Here is a 15,832-nt window from a genome sequence, read left to right on the forward strand (position 1 = left end):
TCAGTCTTTCTCTAGTCTATTCCTTTTTTATATAGTCATTTTTGACCAGGGCCAGGACAACTTTGTTGCTATGCTTCTGTATTAGAATTTGAGACCAGGTATTGAGATATATTTAGCAATAATTTTTTAGCCTTGCATTATTTTGAATACTCTGTGGCTCATATACCTTTACATATTTTTACTATTTTCTTTAATTTCTCTATCCATGGCCTTAAAGCTCTTATTGTAGAGATCTTTCACCTCCTTGGTTAGTTACATTAGCATGAATTTTTTAAGATAACATGAATAGAATATTTTTTCCTAATTTATTTTTCAACAAGCTCATTACTGAGATAAAAAGCTACTGACATTCGTATGTTCATTTTATATCCTGCCTTTTTGCTGAAAATAGTTACCACATCCAAGTCTTCTTAATATTTAGGGTTCTATCAGTTACTTCTTCCATTGCTGCAATGAAATATGTTACATAAACACTTTAAAAGTTTATTTTAGGCTACAGTTCTATGGAATATAGTTCAATATGACAGAAATAGGATATGGCTGGTGACAACATTGTCTTTTTAAAAATATTTTTTATTAATTTATTCATATTACATCTCAATTGTTAGCCCATCCCTTGTATCCTCCCATTACTCCCTCCCTCCTATTTTTTCCTTACTGCCCTCCCCTATGACTGTGACTGAGGGGCACCTCCTCCTCCTGTATATGCTCATAGGGTATCAAGTCTTTTCTTGGTAGCCTGCTATCCTTCCTCTGAGTGCCACCAGGTCTCCCCATCCAGGGGATGTGGTCAAATATGAGGCACCAGAGTTCGTCTGAAAGTCAGACACCACTCTCCACTCAACTGTGAAGAATGTCCTGTCCATTGGGTAGATCTAGTCTTAATAACCATCCAGTGGGCTAGAAAAGGTAGCAAGATAGAGTGAGAGTAAGAGCCTAGGTTAGGAGTGACAGTGGCACATGTGTTCATGCTACTGTCAGTCTTCCAGTCATTGGACTGCTGTGGTTCTTTATCATTTTTATTCATTTCAGAACACAAATGGTACCACACACCATTCAGGTGAATCTTTCTCAATTTAAATAATCTACAGGTGTTCCCAGATATCAAAATTACTCAGATAATTACTTAGTAAGGCATTCTGCTTAGGTGGTTCTAGATGGTATCAAGTTAGATGACAGAACTTCTTTGCTTAAATAATAGTGTTTCAAGCTGAACAAAATATTTTAGTGTTATGAGTTACCATTTACCAAATGATGTTATTATTGCTGCTCTATAAGGATCCTGTTCAAACTGTTGTTTTCTGTCCTTATGAGTTCAAGGATATTGCCTACTTTATATTCGGTCATGTTAAGGGTATCAGTTTGTACACTGAGCCCCTAAAGCCACATAGATTTCAGGTTTACGCAGAGCGAAAGTTAGGGATTTGTTTTCATTCCCCAATCTAGAGATATTTAATTTACCAGCATCATTTGTTGAAGTTGCCTTTCTTTTCTTTAATGTGTATTTTTATCAATGCTGTCAAAAAATTATGTGTTCAAAAGTATATGGAGTTATTCACAGGACTTCAGTTCTATTGTGCTGATTCACATGTCTGTTTGTATTCCAGTACCATGCAGTTTTTAATCACTGTAGCTCCCTGTAGAGCAGCTTGAAATCTGCGATGGTGATACATCTAGCATTTCTTTTAAAGTACAGGTTTATTTTAGACATAATGGTGTGTGTGTGTGTGTGTGTGTGTGTGTGTGTGTGTGTGTGTGTGTTTCTACAGATTTAAAGATTTTTCTCAATTTTTGTAATGATTTGTACTGTTATTTTGATAGCCCTAGCACTGAATCTGTACATTGAACTTGATAGAATGCCATTTTCTCAATATTAATCCTACCAATGAATAAAAAGTCTTTTGATTTTCTGGTATCTTCACCCCGTCCATTCTTCAGTGTCATAATTTATTGCACTTGATTGTTTACAAATTTCCAAGATATTTCATTATGTGAGGCTATCGTGAAAGGTATCATTTCCTTGATTTCATTTTTGTTTTGAGACAGGGTCTCTCTGTGTTAGGCTTGGCTGTCCTGGACTTGCTTTGTAGACCAGGCTGGCCTCGAACCAATAGCAATTCACCTGCCTCTGCTCCCCTTTATTTTGTTTTGTTTTATTGTTTTTGGTGAACCAAAGATTTGATTGTGGATATTTATAGAAGTATGGATGAGAAGTTACTAACAGGAACATGGATGACTCCAAAGTGCACACACACACACACACACACACACACACACACATATATATAAACAGACAGACAGACAGACAGACAGAGACAGACAGACAGAGAGAAAGAGAGAGACAGAGACAGTAAGAGTAAAATGACCTTTTCAGAAAGAATGTAGCAAGGACAATAGCTAGGAAGTGATAAAGAGCACTATAGATTGAGATTAGCATGCAATGACAGGAATATTAAGAAAAGGAACTCATTTTTCATCAGTTCAAGATTTAGACACATACGGAGTAAAAGCTAATACATCCTAGTCATAATATATATTGCAATGGGTCTTATATATATTGCAACGGGATTCTAGAAATTGTAGCTATATTATTGCAAAGTTTGTATTCATTCTTTCTTTTTGTGCTTTAGATTATAACATAAGTATATAACCATTCTACTCTACTTCCCCCAAACCCTCCCATATATCTTTCTTTGCTGTTTTGCATTGTGGGATGTGGAGAACAATGGTGTAGAGTGAGGAAAGGAGAGCGGATGCTTCTATGCTCCAGACAGGGACCATAGGGGAGCTGTTTCTCTAGTTTCTTCTCTTGCTCCTCTCTCTCTCTCTCTTTCTCTCTCTCTCTCTCTCTCTCTCTCTCTCTCTCTCTCTCTCTCTCTCTCTCCTCCTCTATCTCTCTCTCTCTCTCTGTCTCGCTCTCTCTCTCTCTCTCTCTCTCTCTCTCCTGTCTCTGCATCTCTCTCTGTCTCTCTGTCTCTATCTCTCTCTGTCTCTCTCTCTCTCTCTCTGTCTCTGTCTCTCTCTCTCTGTCTCTGTCTCTCTCTCTCTCTCTATCTCTCTCTCTCCCCCTTAGAATGGCACTGGTTACTGAACACTATGAACAATGTTTTGCTGCTTGTAGCAAATGAGCAGGACTTGAATGAGTGCTCTTCTTCTGATTCCATGCAATTTTCTTCCTCCTTTAGATCATACTGTGACTTGTACTGGTCAATACACTTTAACAGAATTTAACTATATTGCTCCTGCGTGTTTCATACTTCAATACACTTCTCTTTGATTCTTTATTTACATTGTTTGGTAACTAATCTGGGAGAAAGGGTTATGTCATAGGGCACAGACATTGTTAACGGAGTAGACCTACTGAGAAAACAACCCACTCCAGTATCAGAATAGGCGTATCTTTTTAGTTGGCATTGTTGCTTTTATTCTTAAAGAGTTACTGAGCTTTGTACAGAATGATGACCTATACACAAAAGAACCATCTCATTAAAACCTGAAAAAAGATAGAATTTTATTTTTTCTTTCACAAATGTTGTAGATCATTACCCATTTAATGATAATTGTTCTTCCATTATACATGAGGCCATCTGTTCAATCTCTATAGAGATCACTAAAAATACTGCAATGATTAAAAAAAAAAGTCAAACCCATTTTGGTAACTTGGACCTAAAAGATTCGATTTATGTTGCGTGTTATTATTTTGTGACGCCACAAAAAGCTAAATATACTATCTTTTTAATATCTCATATAACTCTGGGTTCATGGTTATAAAAAGAGCACTTTCATTAGAATTATTATAGCAACAAGAAGCAGGTGATCAATGCCTAAGACTCTAAAAAGCACTTTCAAAATTATATGTGCAAAGCACTTGGTGGAAAAGTGACAAGAATTGAGCTTTGGTAAGTGTATTGTTTTAAAAGTCTACTGTAATTGAAATAGAGTCACATAACTACTCTCCTCAGTGTTTTCCTTCAGCCACACCCAGTTACATTCCTTCCAGCTCCTCCAATAGCCCCCAACTCTCCAACTGATAGTATCTTTTTCTCTTACTATTATTGTTACATGCATGAATATATTCTGCATGTTTGCACAAATATGTTAATATACTTGCTCAATTTGTACTTGTTTTTCTGTGTATATGGTTTCAGGCTACACTAGACTACATTGGACAATAATAAAAGGGCTCATCCCTGTAAGGACTTAATTCTTCTTTCCAAGCAAACATTATTTGCCTAAAGTTCATGGACTAGGGATGGGGTTTCATGCAATTTCTCACCTTCCACAGTAAATGTGTTAAGTGGTATAATCATTAGGCCATCTTTATGCAATCATTTCTAAGACAGACTGTTTAACAGCCAACTTCCTGATATTTTGCACCTTACAGTTTTTCTGGCCTATCTTCAAAAATGATCCGTGACACAGAGATGCTGCAACCTTGATGTGGATATATCCGTTAGGACTGGGCTTATCCAAAGATATTGATCACTGAATTATGCCTCGTTGTGCTTTTATTTGATGGTCTCCATTTGGATTTGTGTGTGCGCCGCCCTGCACTGGAAGTCCAGCCTGGGTGCCGAAAGAGTCCACTTCAGGATATATATACTGATGCTAGGAGTCTCAGGTTGGGTCACCACCAAAGACTCCAAGGAGCTTCCCCCGTTCTAGTGATGCCTCCCCACTGATTTCAGTTCTCTCTTTGAGCCCTCTTCCCTTTCCCCATACCTCATTTCCACCTATACTCCTATCCCCACCCCCATTCCCTACCCAATTCTCTCCCTCCATCTACATCACATGTGTATTTTCTTTCCCTAAGTGATATTTCACCATTCTCCTTTCGGCTCTCCTTGCTACTTAGCCTCTTCGGGCCTGTGGATTGTATACTGGATAATAATTTGTCAATGTATAATTGCAAACATTCTCTCCCATTCTGTGTATTTCTTCCTCACTCAATTGTTTGGTTTTTTTTGGGGGGGGAAGGGGTTCTGCTTTGTTTTTGTTTATTTTATAACATAGAAGCTTTTTAGTTTAATGTGTTCTCACTTGTTTGCTGTAATTCTTAGGCGAATGGAGTTCTGTCCTATGTCTTTTCCTATGTCTATGTCTTACCGGATGCTGCTTCGTGCTTTTCCTTCTAACAGTTTTAGTGTTTTAGGTATCACATTGAAGTCTTTTAAAGTGATAGGAATAAAGTACTATTTCACTGTCCTGCATCTAGTTCTCCCAGAGCCATTTATTGAAAATGCTGGTGTTTTTTTCTTCCAGGTTGGTTTTGTTTTTGTTGCTGTTTTTGTTTGGTTGGTTGGTTATTTGTTTTGCTTTGTTTTACATCCTTGTCAATTAAAAGGGAGATGTAATTACAAGCACTTGTACTTTCATTTTCTATTTTATTTTATTGGTCAACATGAATGCTTTAGTGCGTGTAGCATACTGTTTTTATTACTATAGCTCTATAACATATCCTGAATTCTGGAGTGTCAATCCCTCCAGTATTCTTTTTGTTCAGAATTTATTTAACTAGCCATGTTTTTTTTTTTTTCTGGTTCCATATAAATTTGGGTTTTTGTTTTTACTTTATTTTATTTTTCTACTTCTGAGAATGAGATAGGTATTTTCACTGAGATATCATGGAATTTCTTCTGGTTAGATAGTTAGTTATTTTACAGCATTAATTCTACTAATCTATAAATATGAGATGTCTATTCAGTTTCTAGTGTCTTTCTCTACATCTTGCTTTAGGACTTTGAATTTTTATTGTAAAGTCTTTTATCTCTTTGATTAGCTTTATCTCAGCCATTTTAACATGTTTAATAAAACATTTTAAAGTGTTTGGTATAAGTAGGAGTGAGTTCATGAACTCCTTTTCAATGTGCTTATAGGTGGTTGACAGTAAAGCTATTGATAACTTTGCACCTGGCTATATGCCTTATATTATTGACTGTTTCTCAAAGTCTTCTGGTAGAATTTGTGGTCTCTAGCATCAATAATATGACTTTTCCTATCTGCATCTTTTTAGTTTTCTTCTCTTGCCTTATTATTCCTGCTATTGCAACTGCCATTACATGGATAATGAGTGGGAGTAATGAACATCCCTGCCTTCTTGTCTTCTTCCTGATTTTAATTGAAATTGGTTCAATTGTTTTAGCATTTAGGGTAATACTGGCTGTGGGGTTGTCATATGCGCTCTCTATTATGTTGAGATATGACCCCTTCATTCCTATTCCTTCTAGGAATTTTACTGTGAAGGCATGTTGGAATTTGTCAAAGGCTTTTTATACACAGATTAAAATAATTTAGTCTTCATATCAATACATATGACTTACTTTTTATTGACCTACATGTTGAATCAACTCTGAATTTCTGGGATAAACCCAACTCGACTTATATGCATGATGCTAAGGATGTAGGCTGGTATTCAGGTTGCTCTTCTTTGACTGAGAGTTTTACAATGCTTCATTTATGTTCATCAAGGATTTCGTCTGTAGTTTCTGCTGTTTCTCCGGTGGTGCCTTTACCTGATTGAATAATACAGTGATACTGGCTTCATAGAGTAAGTTTGGGAATGATCCTTCTCCTTCTATTGAATTTTAACACTTAAGGGTTGAGTGTGGCTCTGCTTTAAAAGTCTTAATACAAATTCAGTGTGAATTATCTGGTACAGCACTGTATTTCAGCTGAAAAGCTTTTGATCACTGTTTTTCTCCACATTGTTTTTGTCTGTTTAGATTGTTGGGCTCTTCTTGGTTTGAATTTGGTAGTTAGGATGATTTTTTTTTAATTTATCAATTTCCTTTAGATTTCCAACTTAGTGAAAGATTATAAAGTATTTCCTTATAGTATACTGAATTACATTGGTGTCTCATTTAATGGTTTCTTGCTCATTTCAGGGTCTGTCTGATAATTTTGGTCCTCAATTTCTTTTAGATTAATTGGGCCAAATGTCTACCAGTCTTGTATATCTTCGTAAGAAACAAGAACTACAATTTATATATTCTCTATTTCTACTTTACTAATTTCTGCTCTTATATTTGATAATTTTTTCCTCATGCTTGATTTGGACTCGATTCTTATTTTTTCAAATTCTTGAATTGTACCTGTTTTGACTCATTCACCCTTTTGGATGAGTTATTTAGTCCCCATTCATTTATACCTACTAAAGTTTTGTTTACTTTTAAATTAATATTTTTGCATAATAGTCAGAAAAGATACTTAGAATAATTTGAATTTCAGTTTCAATTTTTCCCTTTGTGCTTCAGCATATGGTCTATTTTAGAGGAATTTTCATGCACTACTAAATAGAACGTATATTCTTTGGCATTTAATGATATATGTTGTAGACAGCTATAGGTTCATGTAATGTACTCAAATATTTTATGTCATTTAATTCTTAGGATTCTCTGATTTTTTGTGTGTATTGTTATTGTTCAGATAACTCATCAATTGGAGAAAATAAGGTATTGAAATTGCCCTCTACTATTGAGTTTGTGTAAACCTGCTCTAGTTAGATGATTATATGTCTAATGTTGTGATATTTTACTAACTAACTGATCCTTTGATTAAAGTGAAATGTAATTCAGTTGCGATTCTAATTAGATTTGTTTGTTTGTTTGTTATTTTTTAGCTATTAGGATGCCAAAACCTGCTTGCTTCTTGATACCACTTTCTTGAGTACCTTTTTTTCTATTCTTTCAATTTAAGATCTTTCAAGATAAGATGCTTTTCTTGTATACAGTATGTAGGTTCATTGTGGTTTTGCTTTGTTTTGTTTTCAGTTCATTTAGCTAGTATGTGTATTGTTATTGAAGAGTTAAGGCCATTAAGACTTAGGGTTATTTGTAGGTTTCTAGGACCCTCTGTATCCTTTTATTTTGCTATTCTCCCATGTGTCTTTCATTTAGAGTCCCAATAGGATGCCTTCCCTTCTGTCCCAGTTTCCTGGTAAGTGAAGGCTTTCGTGGACATGCCCTTGGGCTAGTATGCAGATATAAGTGAGTATATACCATTTGATTCTTTCTGCTTCTGGGTTAACTCACTCATTATGATCATTTCTAGCTCAATCCATTTATCCACAAATTTTGAGAATTCCTTGTTTTTAATGCTTCTACCTCACTAGTTTTGAACTTTTGAAGGTTTGTTCTTTTCATGGTGTTCCATATTCGCAGTAAATTCAATTACTGTGCTTTTGTTATTTATTTGTTTTTGAAAATGTTTTATTTGTTTTACTTTTGATCTTTTACTTTATCTTTGATTTCTGGTATTCTAACTTCTGCTTGGCTCATTCTGCTTGTAAGGCTTTGCCCTGAGTCTTAGGAGGACAGACTTAAGTTCACTAAATACATGTAACAGATATGCAGCTTTGTATTCATATAGGACCCCTAAAGGCAGAATCAGAACCTGTCTCTGACTCTGTTGCTTGTATTCTTAGCAATGTGTTTCCTTCTTTATTTGATTCAGTTTAAAAATCCTGAATTATCATTGTAATTTAATTTTGCAGTATACTTGTACCATCCTCAGCATCACTCAAGTGTTTACCAATATTCTTTTAGGGTTCAATGAAATGTTTGTTCCTGTTAAGTTTCTTCTGTTCTTTGAAAAAGTTTATTATTGATCTTTGAATTCAGTGTTCTGTGGATGTGGTGATTGCTTCAGGTAAGGGTTCAGTGGGATGGGGTGACCGTAATGGCCAACAGAGGAAGATAGTTGGCCACTTGGACAAAAATTGTTCAAGGATATGGCCTCAGATTTGACTTATGATTTTACAGATATTAGTGGGTTTACGGAAAGTAATATATTAAAGGGAAGGGGGAACTTAACAGAAAGGTACTTCTCATTTGACAATATTTCTACATGACTACTAGGTTTTATGAGAGACATATTGTCTTAACTATTCATGTTGGTCTTCATTATGGTAGCTCGCCTGGACATGTGCATTTCTTTCTTGACTGTACACATGATTTCACAATATGACCTTCCATAGGTGTGCTAATTCAAAAGATGCATGCACTGAGATAGGCCAGGTGACACTGGTGATTAGTCTCTTTAATTTGTTTAGAAAAGGATGGAGTCCCATATTATGGATCTAGAGCCAGGACCGTGGATGCAGAGATATAAGTAGGCAGTGATAAGGCGAGGAATGGAAAGGACTGCCTCGGCAGTCAAAATAAGATGAGGAACATACCAGGTTAAAAAGACACTGGTCTGGTGCTAAGCTGTGCATGTGAGGATTGCTACAGTAAGGGTTCAATGGAAGGTGTGTCCAAAAGGGCCAGTAGAAGAAGATAATTGGTCTCTTGGACAAAACGGTTCAAGGATATGGTCTCATATTAGACTTATGGTTTTACAGATAATAGTGGGCTAGGGGAAATACTAAAGGGAAGGAGACACTTACAGAGAAAGGTAGCCTACCTACAAAGAGAGTTGTGAATAGTGGATATGGAACTAGGCCAGGAAAGGTGTCGAGTAGGTTTTTTTACTTTGGTATTTGACCTAAGCATGTGGACTCCTGAAGGAGGAGACAAAAGAAGAACAGGGGCATGATTGTCATGTTTCCTCACAGACATGCATTAACATATGTAAGTGACAATCTTTGCCATGCTAGAATGAAAGCTTATAGGCTGCTAGTCGATGTATAGGTTCAAATGCCACAAAGCAACTGTGGTAAGTTAGGAGATGCAGAGTGTGGAGGCCAATGTAATTTATAGTTTGCGCAGAGAAAGTAGCTACTTCTTTACATGAAGGCTAGTATTCAAAAAGTTATTTATAAAATATCTCTTGTTTGTTAAATTAAATTGATTTGAAATAGCACGATAAAAACTAAATTTAAATATATGCTACTTTTGTGTAAAGTGAAAACTAAATATCAAGCCAGCATGTCAGTGTTTTTTCGTAAGACAAAATTGTGCCTCATATCAATATACACTCAAACAATAATCAAAAATATATATATAGAGAGAGAATTAGATGTTTAGGAAATAGGAAATAATGCTACATTTATAAATAAATCCATCCTACCAGTTTTCTTATACTGAAACTTACCAAATATTGTTTAAAGTTATACATAACTACCAATATATAGCCAAAAATACAACATAATCAAGGCTGAAAACACTGCATAAAATGACAGTAGTCATATCTTACAGATTCAATACAATCCTTACCAAAATTTCTTTCTCGTTTCTTCATAAAAACTGGCAAACCAAACTTAAAATTAAGATTAACATTTAAAGTATCCACACTATGCAGAATCACCTTGAAAAAAAAGCCATCAAATGTATGAAAGACAGATGCTTCGTGATTTCAAAACCTACCAGGAAGCACACTAATAAAAGTGTTACACATGGATAAGTGTAGGCATGAAGGACAGTGGAATGAAGCTGAGGGTATGGCAATTTTACACTCTGTTAGTTTTTTTTAATATATTTTATTAATGCATTCATTTTACATCTCCATTGTTATCCCATCCCTTGGATCCTCCCATTCTTCCCCCTCCCTCTTTCCCTCTACTCCCCTCCCATAAGTCTATGACTGAGGGGGACCTCCTCCCCCCACCTCCCGCGCGTATATGCTCATAGGGTATCAAGTCTCTTCTTGGTAACCTGCTATCTTTCCTCTGAGTGCCACCAGGCCTCCCCATTAAGGGGACGTGGTCAAATACGGGGCACCAGAGTTCGCGTGAAAGTCAGACCCCACTCTCCACTCAACAGTGGAGAATGTCCTGTCCATTGGCTAGATCTGTGTAGGGGTTCGAAGTTTATTGCCTATATTGTCCTTGGCTGGAGCCATAGTTTGAGCAGGACCGATGGACCCAGATCCATGCATCATAATGTTCTTCTTGTAGATTTCTAAGACACTCTGGATCCTTTTATTTCCCCATTCTCCCATGCTTCTCTCACCTAAAATCTCAATAGGATGTCCTCCCCTCTGACCCATTTTCCTGGTATGTGAAGACTTTCATGGTATGTGAAGACTTTCATGGAGCATGCCCCTTGGGCTAGTGTCTTGATATAAGTGAGTTTATACCATTTGCCTCTTTTTGCCTCTGGGTTAACTCACTCATTATGATCATTTCTCGTTCAATCCATTTGTCCACAAATTTCGGGAATTCTTTGTTTTTAATAGCTGAGTAGTATTCCATAGTGTAAATGTACCACAGCTTCTTTAACCATTCTTCTACTGAGGGACACTTAGGCTATTTCCATGTTCTGGCTATTACGAATAAGGCTGCTATGAACATTGTTGAGCATATGTCCCTGTTGTGTGGTGGAGCATTTCTGTTAGTTTATTTTATTGTTACTGTAAACATAAAGGTGACAGAAATGAGTTAAATTTGCAAGTATGTGTTTTCCTTTAATCTTTAGAGATTTTAGACCCTCATGACATGCAGGGTGCAGCAGAGAAGTAACAGAATGGAACCAGGGCAAAATAACTTCTTCAAAGGCACTTGCCCAGCAGCCTTATCGTCACTCATCCCTACCTGCCTTAGTTCGACCAGGCCACAATAGTTTATTCAGACTGTGGTTCTATGAATCGATTAACGCATTCATTAGATGAGAGCTGTCATGAGATGATATCTGTGGAAAGCCCCTCTTATATATACCAGCATGGTGATTTACTACTACCCTAGGAATTTCTCAATATAGCCAGGCTGACAGATAAAAATCAACTGATATTCAAAAATGGAAAACAAAACAAAATATTTGCTAGAGAAATGACAAACTAATCTTTATTCTCAAGTATTTCTCACAAGTATACCAGGAAATATGATCATATTGACCACCCATGTCCTCCCTCCCATCCCTTAATTGCCCTGTGTGTCTCCCTCCAAAGTTTACGTTTTTTTTTTTTTTGTTTTGTTTTGTTTTGTTTTTTTTTTTTTTTACTATTTTTATTAATTTACTAAGCATTGTATGTAATCTATTTTGGTAATATTCACCTCAGCTCTTGAAGATTTTTTTTCAGATTCTCCCTCACCTAGCTTTGCCCAATTTCTTTGGAGATTGGTCTGATATATTTTGATGCTAATCATTGCTTCCTGTCTCTATGCCCCAAGACTGCTATGTAAGCCTAAAACTTATTATTAATTGATCAATAAGAGACCAGCACACCTGGGCAAATGGTATAGGTATGACTAAGATTCAGGGATTTGGGGAAAGAGACCAGAAGAGGAGGAGAAAGGAATTCTGGCACGAGGGTTTAGGTGCAGGAAGAAGCACGTGGGTGGCATGGATTGAGATTTCGCCCACATGATGATAATTAGCAAGTATTCATGGATATGGATGGAAGGTGACTTGATAGAAGTTATTAGTAGCAGATAGCATGGGACTGGGGCGGGGTATGGCAAAGGATACCTGTCCCAATATGAGAAGTAGTTTAATGGATTAATATCTGCCCTGCCCCAGGTTAACTAAGGCTATTTTAAAATATGACAGGTGTCTGTGTCTTTATTGATTGTTAGTGGGTTAGAAAACACCACCGTAATAATAAATATAGGGCTAAAAATAAACATTCAACTCTTCTTATAACTTAACCGTAACACAGTTTCATATCCCTGCTTGCTTTAATCTGGTTGAATCTAGTTTGCCTTGGTGCCACTGTACTTGGGCATTGAGCCACCTCTAAAGTAAGGTTGATACTTAAAATGTAACACCAGTGTGGGAAAAAAAAACTTAAATTTCCTTCTCCAAGAGGCAACCAAATGTCAAAAACCTCCTCAGCCAGATGTGGGATTTTGTTTCCCCTAACATTCCTCCATGGAGAGATTTTGTGTGGGTAGAATTTAGGAACGTTCTGTGCGTGGCAGGGATTTGAATCTTCCCCCATAGACTCACATGTTTAAATACCTGGTCCCTAGTTAATGGCTCTATTGGGAGAGGTTTAGTAGGTGTGGTATTGATGGAGGAAGCATAGCATGTGGGAGGGCTCTGAGGTTTGAAAGCCAGGTGCCATTACCAGTTAAATCTGATTCCCATTTGTGGTTCTTGCTGTAAGCCTGTAGACTACAGATTCTAACTCTAGCCACCACATCTGCCTCCTGACACGCTCCTCCACCATTACAGACCATAGCGGCAGAAGACCATAAGCTAAAATCAATTCTTATTTCCTATAAGTTGCCTTGGTCATGATATTTAATCCCAATAATAAAAAGTAAATAATATGTGCTGTCACAATCATTGAGGATTCATATGTATATACACACTCTATGTTTAAAAAACACATTTATAGAGGCCATGCCCACGCCCCCTGTCCCCGATAATCTTCTTACCTTTTCCTCCACATAGCTCCTTGAGCTTTGAAGGGAAGGCTATGACACAGCAATGTCATTTACTGCTGAGTTCTCTATGGTCTACATAGAGACCAGTTGTGGGCGTCTGTGTTAATTACCATTGACTGCAAGAAGCAGCTTCTTTGATGAGGGCTGAATGACACATAATCTACGGGTTTAGGAGTAAATCACTTAGGAATCAATCATTTTCACTATCAGACAAAATACAATCATTTTTTGCTTTCATATGAAAGCAGATCAGTCCTGCTTTTATTTTTCTTATTTTTGGGAAGTCTGACTTAAGTGAAGAGTAAAAGTAAACAGCTACAGCTCTGGGTTTTGTGGGACTGAACAGCTTCCCTTGTGGAAATTACATTCTCATTTCACGTTGGCTTCTCTGGGGAAGGAAGAGAGAGATGAGAGCAAATACCTATTTTCCCCTGTCTTTATCATTACCCAAGAAAAGCATACATGTAAGGTGATAGAATATCACATGAAACTTCAATTTTACAAAAGAAGATGATTTAATCACATTCACTTTAAAACCTTCTTATGAATTTAAAATGGCAGAGATTATCTAAAATATGGATGGTTAAATTTTAAAAGGTGTAATAACTATATATACAAACATTTGGCATATGTAAACAGTGGGAACCTTCAGACAGGTAATTATTATTAAATATACAGTAAAGTGTTATGTATAGACCAAACTTACCAAGCTGTATATTACTGAAGTGAATACTTCTACCTCACAGCGTCTTCATGTGTGTCATCTAAGCTAACCTTGGGCTATTTGTTCACGCTTCCAAGGCTCTGGATACTCCAGTTTGTCACTATATATTTTATCCGTGTTCTGAATTACCGTATGGTTTCTAGTGACTATGAAAAAATGTGTATCAGATAGTAAGCTTTGGAATAAGGCAGGCTGACAACTACCTCCACAGAAAAGCATATATGAAAATATTTTAAATCATATTGCCTGCTTGTATCTCACTGGGGCCATCTCAGTGTTGGAAAACACAGATCAGGTATGTTTGCCAATGTCTTCTGAAAGACATACATAAAATGAACAGCAATTTTACCTTTTTTTGATACAGAGATTTTTTTTTATGAACTGTGTAGAAAGTGATGTAGAAAAATATAAAAGAGATATCTAGTTATTTTGCTTGGTTCTAGACCATGTCTTTGACTTCATTGTATAGTGGGTTGGTTCATAAACACATAGATGAGAAAATATACACTCCTGAAGAAAGCTCAACTTGTAGAAGTGAGTTGTAGCCCAAAGCTTAAAGGCAGGAAGGCAAGTAATGGTGGTAATGGAGGAAATGAAATTACTCATGAGTAAAACTTGTCTGTCCTACACCTATTTAAAACTGCCATGTCAGGCCTAGGCATTCCCATATCAGAGAAGTGGAGAGAGTCCCTGAGCCTTACAGAACAGGCTGTGGGGAGTCAGTGTGGCATCTACAGAAATTTATCTGTCAACATCCAAAAGTTTGCTGAAACTGAAAGGAATTTTATACACCTCCAAAAAGCAAAGTTATGTAAATGATAAAAACTGTCATCGCTATGCACAATCCAAGATCCCTGCAGAGACACAACCCGTGATAGGTACAATTATAGCTGGGATGTCACTTGAGAAGTAATATGTAAATATATAATATGAAATATATATATGCATATATATATACACAATTGCCTATGTAATCTATTTATAGTTTAAATGGAGTTATGCCAAATGGAGTAATAATGCTTCTTGCTAGAGCTATATATTATCTAACTAAAACTATAGTGACAAGCATAGGAAATTTCCCTTCAAGTTGTTTGCCAGAGATGCCGAAGAATTTCCAAAATGATATTGGCTATTACACTGCTCTTACTTGGCTCTCAGAACTTGAAGATGAAATCCACTTGGTGAGGACACCACATACTTCCGACACAAATATAGGCCAAATATGTCTAAAACGAACCTGGAAGCCTCCAAGAAGGCTATCTCACCTCGTGATAGGTATCAATAGAGCTATAGATATGCCAACAGAGTTTTTAAAAAAAAGTAAACAACCTCTGCCAGCTGCAAAGCCAATGAATGAAAACAATAAACAGCCCAGCAAGATGACTCCCGCCTTACAATAGTGATACTTTGGTACTTAAAGTTTGGGAGTAACCAACAGCAATTTAATTGGCCATAAGACCTGCTGAATAGGAGGAGATTCATGTCTAGTAGTGTAAAGCTAACCAAATATCCATGGGGAGACAGTTCATAGACCTTATAAGAATAATGCCACTGCCAATTTTCTAAATAAATGTAATTTGTAACTACAATCTGAGAGGTTATCTTGTCTTCATATCAAAAAGTAACTGTAGCTTTCACTCCCTATCAATGTGCGTTCTCTGGGTTATAAAACTCTAAGTCTTAGGAGCGTTTAAAGAAAAAAGGTAAGGAAATGGTAAATTATGTGATTCTATTATAATTCAAAATATAATTAAAAATAAGTCTCAAAGTTCAGATAATGTAAGAGTAGAGGTAGAAGAGAGAGGACTTAGTATGATAAAAATATATTATAGGCATGCATG

The sequence above is a fragment of the Acomys russatus genome, chromosome 22 (genome assembly GCF_903995435.1).
Source record: "Acomys russatus chromosome 22, mAcoRus1.1, whole genome shotgun sequence".
Lineage (NCBI taxonomy): Eukaryota > Metazoa > Chordata > Mammalia > Rodentia > Muridae > Acomys > Acomys russatus.